This window comes from Panthera tigris, chromosome E1, assembly GCF_018350195.1.
Source record: "Panthera tigris isolate Pti1 chromosome E1, P.tigris_Pti1_mat1.1, whole genome shotgun sequence".
Lineage (NCBI taxonomy): Eukaryota > Metazoa > Chordata > Mammalia > Carnivora > Felidae > Panthera > Panthera tigris.
The window spans coordinates 6,011,943-6,022,180 of record NC_056673.1 but is presented as its reverse complement, the minus strand read 5'-3'; the positions used below and the strand labels follow the sequence as shown (position 1 = coordinate 6,022,180).

General features: G+C 40.9%; 1 protein-coding gene across 2 annotated transcripts in view; it reads left to right on the top strand.

Moving 5' to 3' along the window:
• The first annotated feature begins 363 nt into the window (after positions 1-363).
• Positions 364-10,238, top strand: part of ZNF18 (zinc finger protein 18) — a 28,433-nt gene continuing 18,558 nt past the window's right edge. The window contains exon 1 of one of the 2 annotated variants that reach the window (XM_042967845.1): positions 364-407. The gene's annotated coding sequence lies outside the window, so the exon portion shown is untranslated. Of the gene's footprint in view, positions 408-601; positions 1,121-10,238 lie in introns of those variants that run through there. The other variant, XM_042967846.1, reaches the window with a different exon arrangement.

Here is a 10,238-nt window from a genome sequence, read left to right as displayed (position 1 = left end):
TGAGTTGGAGCATCGAGGACGTCGGGGAGCAAATCCAATGCAGCGGGGAGGCTTCGGCTGAGCACCTAGGACACGGGCAGAGTCGCAAAGGTGTGGGACTGGGCACGGGGTATGCGACACACACGGGAATTATCTTGATAGACCCTCGCAGCGCTCGGCCCAGCCTGTCGGCGACAAGAGAAGGGACGAACGCTCCAAGCTGGAATGAATGACCCAGCCGCCCCCTGCGGGCAACCGCGAGCGGCCACTGCGCCTGGGCGACGCGAGCGGGGCGGGGCGACGCGGGCGGCCAATCGGAGCCCGCGGCCCAGCTCCGGCCCCGCCCCTCCGTCCCGGCGCCGGCGCCGGCGGCGCGCGCAGCCGCCGGCCTCCCGGAAGTGCGCCCGGAGCCGGCGTCGCGGGCCGAGGTGAGCGCGCGCGGGCTGGGCGGGCCCGGCCGCGGCCACCCGGGGTCGGGCGTGGCGTCTCCCGCGTCCGCGCGGGGCTCAGCTGGGCCCCCAGGGGCGACGGCGGGGCCGGCGGACGCGCGCCCGGACGTCTCGGAGGGCGCGGGGCCGCGGCAGGGGCAGGGAGGCGGGGCCGAGCGGGCTCAGGGGTGGTGGGGACGCCGCTGCCCGGCGCTGGCTCTGTGCCCCGGAGCCTGCGTACCCCGCCGGACTCCCGGGCCGCGCCCCTAGACTGGCAGCTAAACCGGGCCGCTCCCTGTGCCTTCCCCCAGAGGCTGGAAGGCAGGGGCCCCGCGTGGGCTGAAGCCCGGAGCCTCCCTCCCCGGGGTGCCAAGGGTGCTGGGGGGCCCGGCGTGGAGAACACCTGGGTGGGGAGCGCCGCCCCGGCCTCCAGGACGCAGAATGCCAGCGGCACTCCCCTAACTCCCCTGCAGTTTGAACCAGCCTCGAAACCCGCTCCCTCCCCCCGCCTCCCGAAATCTCCCGACGTTGGGGGCTCCTCTTCCCCGGAGCACAGGCCTTGCTTGGAGCTTCCTGGGTTCCAATTCGGCCGCCCCTTGTGAACCTCAGAGGTTCCTAATCCGCCAGGATTAGAAATGGCAGGAGCAGGGCCTAATAAGGAGCTGATGCGTAGCTGTTGGAGTAAAAATTACTCCTAAGGCTCCTTGTGGACGGTAAGGCAGGCTTTTTATTTAGGGGCCCGACCGCAACGGGGTTTTGCAGGCGCAGAGAGAAATTGGGCTGTGTTCCGAATACAGCAAGGACGAGTGAGCTCCGTGGGGAGGATCAGTGGATGGAAAATTACTAAGGAAACGTGGGGTAAAGGGAACGGGCTGAACCGACTTGACAGGAGTTTAGCCGAAGGCAGGCCCGCGCGCTAAGGACTTTGATCAGGTATCAGGGGTGGTCAGATATACAACGTTAGGATGTAGCATTTAACCAGCTCTCAAAGATGAGGGTTTTTCCCTGAACTGGACTCAGCAAGATTCTTGCTGAAACGGGACTCAAAGGGTCAAGGGCAGAGCTGAAAGGCCAGACCAAGTCACAAAGAGGACTCAGGAGCTTGACTAGATTTTGCTTAAGGAGAGAGTCTTTGTCAATAGTAGGTACACAACAAAGGGCTACTTGTATGCACATGCATAGTAAGCGTGCTTACCTAAAAGTGTATATATATATATATATATATATACACTTTTAGGTTATATATATATATATACACTGAGCCACCCAGGTGTCCCCCTAAGAGTATATTTTAAGTTCATTCTCATTTGTTAGAGTTTTAATAAGAACTATGCATTTGGGATAACTTGAAGTGTTTTTAGGTTCTCATGAACTCATTGGGTTATAAACTACACCCTTTATATAATAATTTAATTTGGAATAATTGAGACATTTTACTTAGCATTTTGTTAGGGTATAATTACTACAATCAAGTTTAAATACAAGATTTACAGTTTTCCCTAAATGTCACTTTCCCGAAATGTAATCTATGCACTCTTAATTCAGGAAGGAAATAAATCTGAATAAATCTACGCATCAGTCTCTTGATCTTTGAAATCTTTTTACTTGTTATTTAAAACTCAGGAGCCAAACAGATTTAGATTATGAAGGGTGCTTGTATATTTATTCAATTTTGTGACATGTTTATTTAAAACTGCACATTTTTCCTCTAGTTTTCTATAAGTGGTCTCCTATAAGTTTGGATATGTTGTGTTTTCACTGTCATTCAATATGAAAACATTTTAATTTCCATTGTCCTTCTTTTTCTTTGGCCATAGGTAAAGAGTTTTGTTTTTTAATAATTTCTATATATTGACATTTTCTAGATATTGTTACCGAGTTCTAATTTCCTGTATTATGGTCAGAGCATATATACTTTGAGATTGTAATCTTTTGAAAAGTAATCATGCCTGTGGTCTGCTTTGGTGAATGATTCATATGCACTTGAAATGAATGTGTATTCTATAGTTGTTGAATCTGAACGTCAGATCAAGTTGGTAAGTTGGTTTACAGTGTTCAGATTTTCTGTATCCTTACTGATTTTTTTTTGTCTACTCCTTCGATCAACTATGAGGATCTGCCATTTTAGACCTGGTATTAAGTGCATATACATTTACAGTTTTGTGTTGTAAATGACTTGACTCATTTATAATGAAATGTTTCCCTATTTCTTTTTTGGTCTTGAAGTCTCTTGGTCAGATATAATATAACTGTACCACTTTTTGTATGCTTTTTGTTTGCATAGGATTTCTTTTCCCCATTATTTTATTTCCAAACCATCTGTATCTTTATGTATAAAATGTCTCTTGTAGACACTGTATGATTGGATGTTGCTTTTCTAAATCTGACAGTCTTTACTTATAATTAAAATGTTTAGTCCACTTACATTTAATGTAATTACTGATATGGTTGGGTGTTGGTCTACCAGTTGTCTTTTTTCCCCATTTGATCCTTCTGGTTTTTATTCTTCTCTTGAAGTTTTCTTATCACATTTTGGGATAGTGAATGTTTTGGGGGATTCCTTTATTGGTTTTTAAGCTATAGTTCTTTATATAATATTTTTACACCTAGCAGTAGCGTCTTTAAATGACCAAAGTTTACTTTAACTTATTGGAATCTACTTTAATATTTGTACCACTTTATGTCACAATTTACATTTATTTCCTGCCTCTCATTTAACACCTTTGCATTTCCCGTTTGTCATCTTAGCACCACTCACTTCCCATTTCGTATTCTTTTTTATCAGTTCATAAATGTAATAACCTCACAACAGATTAATTCCTTATGCCCACTCCTTTGTGCTATATTTATGTCATTTACTTCTACTTATGTTCTGTTTACACTGTTATTATTTTTGTATTTAATAGTTGCCTTTTAAGGAGGTTAGAAGTAAAGGCATAGTATTTCTATATTTACTCGGTATATGTTTACCATTTTTAGAGATCTTCATTCCTTTCTGTAGATCTGAGTTTCTCTGCAATTGGAAAGGTGTCCTTTATCATTTCTTACATATAAATCACTGGAGAAAAATTTTCCTAGCTTATTTATTTATTTTTATTGAAGTATAATCAGCATACAATGTTATGTTGGTTTCAGGTGTATAGCATATTGATTTGACAATTCTATACATTACTCAGTGCTCATATCTACTCTGTATGCTGTATTTTTCATCTCAGTCATTTGTTTTATAACTGGAACTTCGTATCTTTTTTTTTTTTAGTTTATTCATTTTGAGAGAGAGATGGCACAAGCAGGGAAGAGGAGTAGAGGGAAAGAGAGGGAATGGTAAACAGGCTCCATGCTCTGTGCAGACCCCAATGCGGGGCTCAATCCCACCACCCTGGGATCATGACTTGAGCCAAAATCAACCGACTGAGTCACCCAGGTGCCCCAGAAGTTTGTAGCTCTTAATCCCTTTTATCTGTTTTGCTCATAACCCCTTCTTACTTCCCTTTTGGCAAAGAACAGTTTGTTCTCTGTATTCAAGAGTCTGGTTTCTGTTGTTTGTGCATTTGTTTTGTTTTTTCATATTCTACAAATAAGTGAAATTATATGGTATCTTTCTCTCTCTGTCAGACTTACTTCATTTAGCGTAGTGCCCTCCAGGCCTATCAGTGTTGTTGCAAATGGCAAGATCTCATTCTTTTTTATGGCTGAGTAGTATTCCATTGTGTGTGTGTGTGTGTGTGTGTGTGTGTGTGTGTATATATATATATATATACACACACACACCACATCTTTATTCATTCATCTGTCAATGGACGCTTGGGTTTGCTTCCATATCTTGGCCATTGTAAATGCTGCAGTAAACATAGGGGTGCGTATATCTTTTTGAATTAGTGGTTTTGTTTTCTTTGTGTAAATACCAATAATGGAATTACTGGATCATGTGGTGTTTCTGCTTTTTAATTTCAACATAATGGTTGCACCAATTTACATTCCCACCAACAGGGCTCTCCTTTTTTGCCACATCCTTGCCAACACTTGTTATTTCTTGTCTTTTTAATATTGGCCTTTCTGACTGGTGTGAGGTGATACCTCATTGTGTTTTTCATTTGTATTTTCTTGGTGGTTAGTGATATTGAGCATCTCTTCATGTTTCTGTTGGCTTTCTCTGTGTCTTTGGGAAAACGTCTGTTCAGGTCCCATGACTATTTTTTTAATTGGGTTGTGTGTGTGTGTGTGTGTGTGTGTGTGTGTGTGTGTGTTGATTTGTAGAAGTTATTTATACACTTTTATTAACCCCTTATTGGTTATATAATTTTTTGTTGATGGTTTCCTTTACTATGTAACAGCTTTTTATTTTGGTGTCATCCCAATGGTTTATTTTTGCTTTTGTTTCCCTTGCCTGAGGAGACATATCTAAAAATATGTCGCTAAGGGCAATATCCTAGAGATTACTGCATTTTCCTTAGGAGTTTTATGGTTTCAGGTCTCACATTTAGGTCTTTAATCTATTTTCAGTTAATTCTTGTGTATGGCATAAGAAAGTGGTCCAGTGTCATTCTTTTGCATGTAGCTGTTCTGTTTTCTCAGCACAATTTATTGAGAAGATTGTCTGTTTCCCATTGTATATTCTTGCCTCTTTTGTTGTAGATTAGAGCCCATGGATGCAGGTTTATTTCTAGACTCTATCCTGTTCCATTGGTCTGTGTGTCTGTTATTGTGCCAGTACCATGCTGTTTTGATTCTTCTAGCTTTGTGATATATCTTGAAATCCTGGGAGAAGAGACCCCTCTAGCTTTGTTCTTCTCAAGAATGATTTGACTGTTTGTTGTCTTTTGTGGTTCCATACACGTTTTAGGATTATGTGTTTTAGTTCGGTGGAAAATGCTGTTGGTACTTTGATAGGGATTGCGCTGAATCTGTACATTGAGTTGGGTGTCATGGGCTTTTTAACGATATTCTTTCAGCTCATGAGCATGATCTATCTTTCTATTTGTTTGTGTCATCTGCGGTTCTTTCGACAACTTCTTATAGTTTTCAGAGTACAAGTCTTTCACTTCCTTTGTTAAATTTATTCCTAGGTATCCTTTTTTAAAAAATTTAAGAAAATGTTTACTTATTTTTGAGAGAGAGAGAGAGAGAGAGAGAGCGTGCGCACACACATGACTGAGCTTGGGGGAGGAGCAGAGAGAGAGGGGACACAGAATCCGAAGCAGGCTCCAGGCTTCAAGCCGTCAGCACAGAGCCCAACTCACGAACCGTGAGATCATGACCTGGGCCAAAGACGGAAGGACGCTTAACTGACTGAGCCACCCGGGTGCCCCAGTATTATATTCCTTTACGTGAAGTTATAAATGGGATTGTTTCCTTAATTTCTCTTCCTGCTACTTCATTATTAGTGCATAGGAACAGAACAGATTTCTGTATGCTAATTTTGGATCCTGTAGCTTTACTGAATTCATTTTTCAGTTCTAATAGTTTTTTCATGCAGGCTTTAGGGTTTTTTATATATACTATGTTATTTGCAAATAGTGACTTTTTCCTTACCAGTTTGGATGCCTTTTATTCCTTTTTCTTGTCTGATTGCTGTAGCTCAGACTTCCAATACTGTGTTGAATAAAAGTGGTGAGTGGACATCCTTGTTTTGTTTCTGATCATAAAGCAAAAGCTTTCAGGTTTTCACGACTGAGTACGATGTTAGCTGCAGGTTTTTCATGTATGGCCTTTTTATTTTAAGATATGTTCTCTCTAAATCCACTTTGTTGAGAGTTTTTATCATGAATGGATGTATTTTGTCAAATGCTTTTTTGGCATTTGTTGAAATGATCATATAGTTTTCTTTTTCTTGTTAATGTGATGTATTACATTGATTTGCAAATATTGAACCAATTGATTGAGGTTTTTTTTTTTCAATGTATTGTTGAACTTGGTTTGCAAATATTTTGTTGAGATTTTTTGCATCTATGTTCACCAGAGATATTGGCCTGTAGTTTTCTTTTTTTTGTAGTGTCTCTGTCTGATTTTGGTGTTAAGATAATGCTCGTCTTGTAGAATGAATTAGAAAGTTTTCCTTCCTCTTCTGTTTTGGAATAGTTTGAGAAGAATAGATATCAACCCTTCTTTAAGTATTTGGTCGAGTTCACCTGTGAAGCCATTTGGTCCTGGACTTTTGTTTGTTAAAAGTATTGATTAGTTATTCAGTTTTGTTACTAGCAGTTGTTTCATTCAAATTTTCCATTCCTAATTCAGTTTTGGAAGATTGCATGCTTCTAGGAACTTATCCATTTTTTTCTAGATTGTTTAATTTGGTGGTATATAATTTTTCATCATACTCTTTTATAATCCTTTGTATTTCTGTGGTTATTTTTCTTTCATTTTTAAAAAATTTTTTTAAAATGTTTATTTATTTTTGAGAGAGGGAGAGACAGAGTGCAAGCTGGGGAGGGGCAGAGAGAGACAGGGAGACACAGAATCCGAAGCAGGCTCCAGGCTCTGAGCTGTCCGCACAGAGCCCAACGTGGGGCTTGAACCCATGAACTGTGAGATCATAACCTGAGCTGAAGTCGGATGCTCAACCAACTGAGCCACCCAGGCGCCCCTTTCATTTCTGATTTTATTTATTTGAATCACCTCTCTCTTCCTTTTTTGATGAGTCTGGCTAAAGATTTATCCATTTTGTTGATCTTTTCAAAGGACCAGCTCCTGGTTTCATTGATCTTTTTCTATGCTTTTTAGTTTCTATTTTTATTTCTGCTCTACTCTTTATTACAGTAAGACCTTGGATCGCAAGTAACTTGTTTTGTGAGTGTTCCTCAAGACGAGCAAACATTTCTAAAAATCTTACTTGATAAACGAGCGATGTCTTGCAATATGAGTAGTATGTGATGCTCAATGTCACATGATCACAAGTGAGCTGGTGGTTCTTGAAATTCACTTTGATATACAAGTGCTTTGGGTTACAAGCATGTTTCCAGAATGAATTATGCTCGCAAACCAAGGTTTAATGTGTTTCCTCCCTTCTACTCGTTTTGGGTTTTGTTTGTTCTTCTTTTTCTAGCTCCTTTAGGTGTAAGTTTAGGTTGTTTAAGATTTTTCTTCTGAAGGCAGGCCGATATGGCTATAACTTCCCTCTTAGAACTGCTTTTGTTGCATCCCAAAGATTTTAGGTTGTTTTCATTTGTCTCCACGTATTTTTCGATTTCCTCTTTGACGTCTTGGTTGACCTCTTCATTGTTAGATAACATGTTGTTTAGCCTCCATGTGTTTGTGTTCTCTCCAGATTGATTTCTAGTTGTGGTTAGAGAGGATGCAGGATATGACTTTAGTCTTTTTAAATTTACTGAGACTTGTTTTGTGGCCTAACATGTGATGCCTTGGAGAATGTTCCAAGTGCACTTGGAAATAATGTATCCTGCTGGTTTTGAATGGAATGTTCTGTATATATGTCTTAGTTCCATCTGGCCTACTGTGTGGTTTAAAGCCAGTTTCTTTGTTGATTTTATGTCTGGATGATCTATCTGTTATGTAAGTAGGGTGTTAAGTTCCCCTATTATTATGGTATGACCACCAGTTTCTTCCCTTATGTCTTTTAATATTTGCTTTATGTATTTAGGTGCCTTTATGTTGGTTACATAAATATTTGTAATTGTTATATCTTCTTGTTAGATTGATCCCCGTATTATATGGTGTCCTTCTTTGTCTCTTGTTTATAGTCTTTGTTTTAAAGTCTGTTTTGTCTGATGTAGTATTGCTACTCTGGCTTTTTTGTCCCCCTCCACTTCTATTTGCATGGTATATGTTTTTCCATCCCTTCACTTTCAATCTGTACGAGTCTTTAGGTCTGAAGTGAGTCTATTACAGGCAGCAGATAGATGAGTGTTGGTTTTTTTGTTTTTTTGTTTTTATTCATTCATTTACTCTGTATCTTGATTTGGAGCACTTAGACCATTTAAAGTAATTGTTATAATTACATATTTATTGCTGTTTTAACTGTTTTCTTGTTATTTTTGTAGTTCTCTGTTGCTGTCTTCTCTTGCTCTCTTCCCTTGTGGTTTGATGGGTTTCTTTAGTGTTATGTTTGGATTCCTTTCTCTTTATTTTTTGTGTATCTATTATAGGTTTTTGATTTGTGTTAACTATTGGGCTTGTATATCACATTTATAACAATCTCTGTTTAGTTGATGGTTGCTTGAATTTGAACACATTCCAGAAGCAGATATCTTTCTATTCTTATTTTTGAAAGATGTTTTTACTGGAGTGGAAATCTGGGTTGATAATTCTTTTCCTAGAATTTGGATTTGGTTCTTTGTTATAATTTCAATTTCTCTGTGGAACGTCCCTATGTCTACTTTCATTATGGCTATATTTTTCTTGCAGTCCTTGGGCCATCTGTGGGTTGGTTTCTCCTGTTTTTTTTTTTCCATGACTTTGAGTCACATTATCATGTTTTTAAATGTCTAATAATTTGGGGTTACATCTCGAATATTGCGGGTGGCACATTGTAGGATTCTGTGATCTTCCTCTGAGGAGTATTGAGTTTTGTTCTGGCAGGCAGTTGAGTTACTCATTGATCACCTTTGACTTGTGTTAGCTTGGTTTTATGCCTTGTTAGGACAGATCTCTCTGGAAAGGCCAGAGTGTATCCTGAGGCGTTCTAACTTGATTAGGCCAGACCAGGAGGCTGCATTTCCTCTGTGGATCTTGTTGATGCTTGGCTTTAGGCTCTTTTAGGGCCAGTTTAGAGTAGATCTTACTCTAGGGCATTGTATTTACTCCTAACTATCCTAACACGAGGCCTTTCTGGTATCTCAGGATGCTTTGGGTATTAACGGGTATGGGTATTAACGAGGTCTCTCCATTCTTAATGGTCACAAACTCAAATATCTCTCATTCCTGATTGGCATTTATTTTGTATCTCTTTTGCTCTTAACCCTGTAGCATCTGCTGTCTGTTAAACTTTGCATAACTTCACCCTGCCCGCGTGCAGTCCAACCCTTGGCCAAGGGCTCACAGGAAAACCCCACACAGACTTCTTCATGACCACCCCCCTCCCTGCCATAGCTCCATTCTTTCCACTGCTCTGTTGTTCAGATTCCAGATACTAAAGCAGCTCCAAGTTCTGATCTCTCCCTCCTCAGTTTGTCGAGACCACCGAACTCCGCTTGAGCTCCAGCTTCCTGCACCATTGTTGGGAAATTGTCGCCATGCAGACAGCCAGGATGATCCTGGGCCTCTTCCCCATGAGGTTTTCTTCTCTCGGGGACCTCATTCTTGTTTGCCAGTTGTCTAGTGCAGGAAAACAATTGCCCTAAATGTTTTCTGTAGTTCTGTAGTTGTTGACAGTGGGTGGGCTGGTCTTACTACCAGGTACTCTGCTATGGCCAGAAACAGAATTGCTCAAACACGTCTGTACTGAGCACATCATCAGCATGGCACCCTGGCTTCTGTTTGAATAAATGAACGAAATTTGTGGGTTTCTTGTTGAACCAAAAAATAAGTGCAATGAGGTCCACATATGAAACCTGTAATATTGGGTTAATCCTTTATTAAATTTTTAAAAAAATTTTTATTTGTTTTTGAGAGAGAAAGAGAGAGAGCATGAGCAGGGGAGGGGCAGAGAGAGAGAGAGACACACAGAATCTGAAGCGGGTTCCAAGCTCCAAGCTGTCAGCACAGAGCCCGACGTGGGCTTGAACTCACGAGCCGTGAGATCATGACCTGAGCTGAAGTTGGATGCCTAACTGACTGAGCCACCCAGGTGCCCCTGGATTAATCCTTTAATCCTTTTTACTTCTTTCCCTTTTTTTTTTAATGTTTCTTTTTGAGAGAGCGAGCGAGAACATGAGT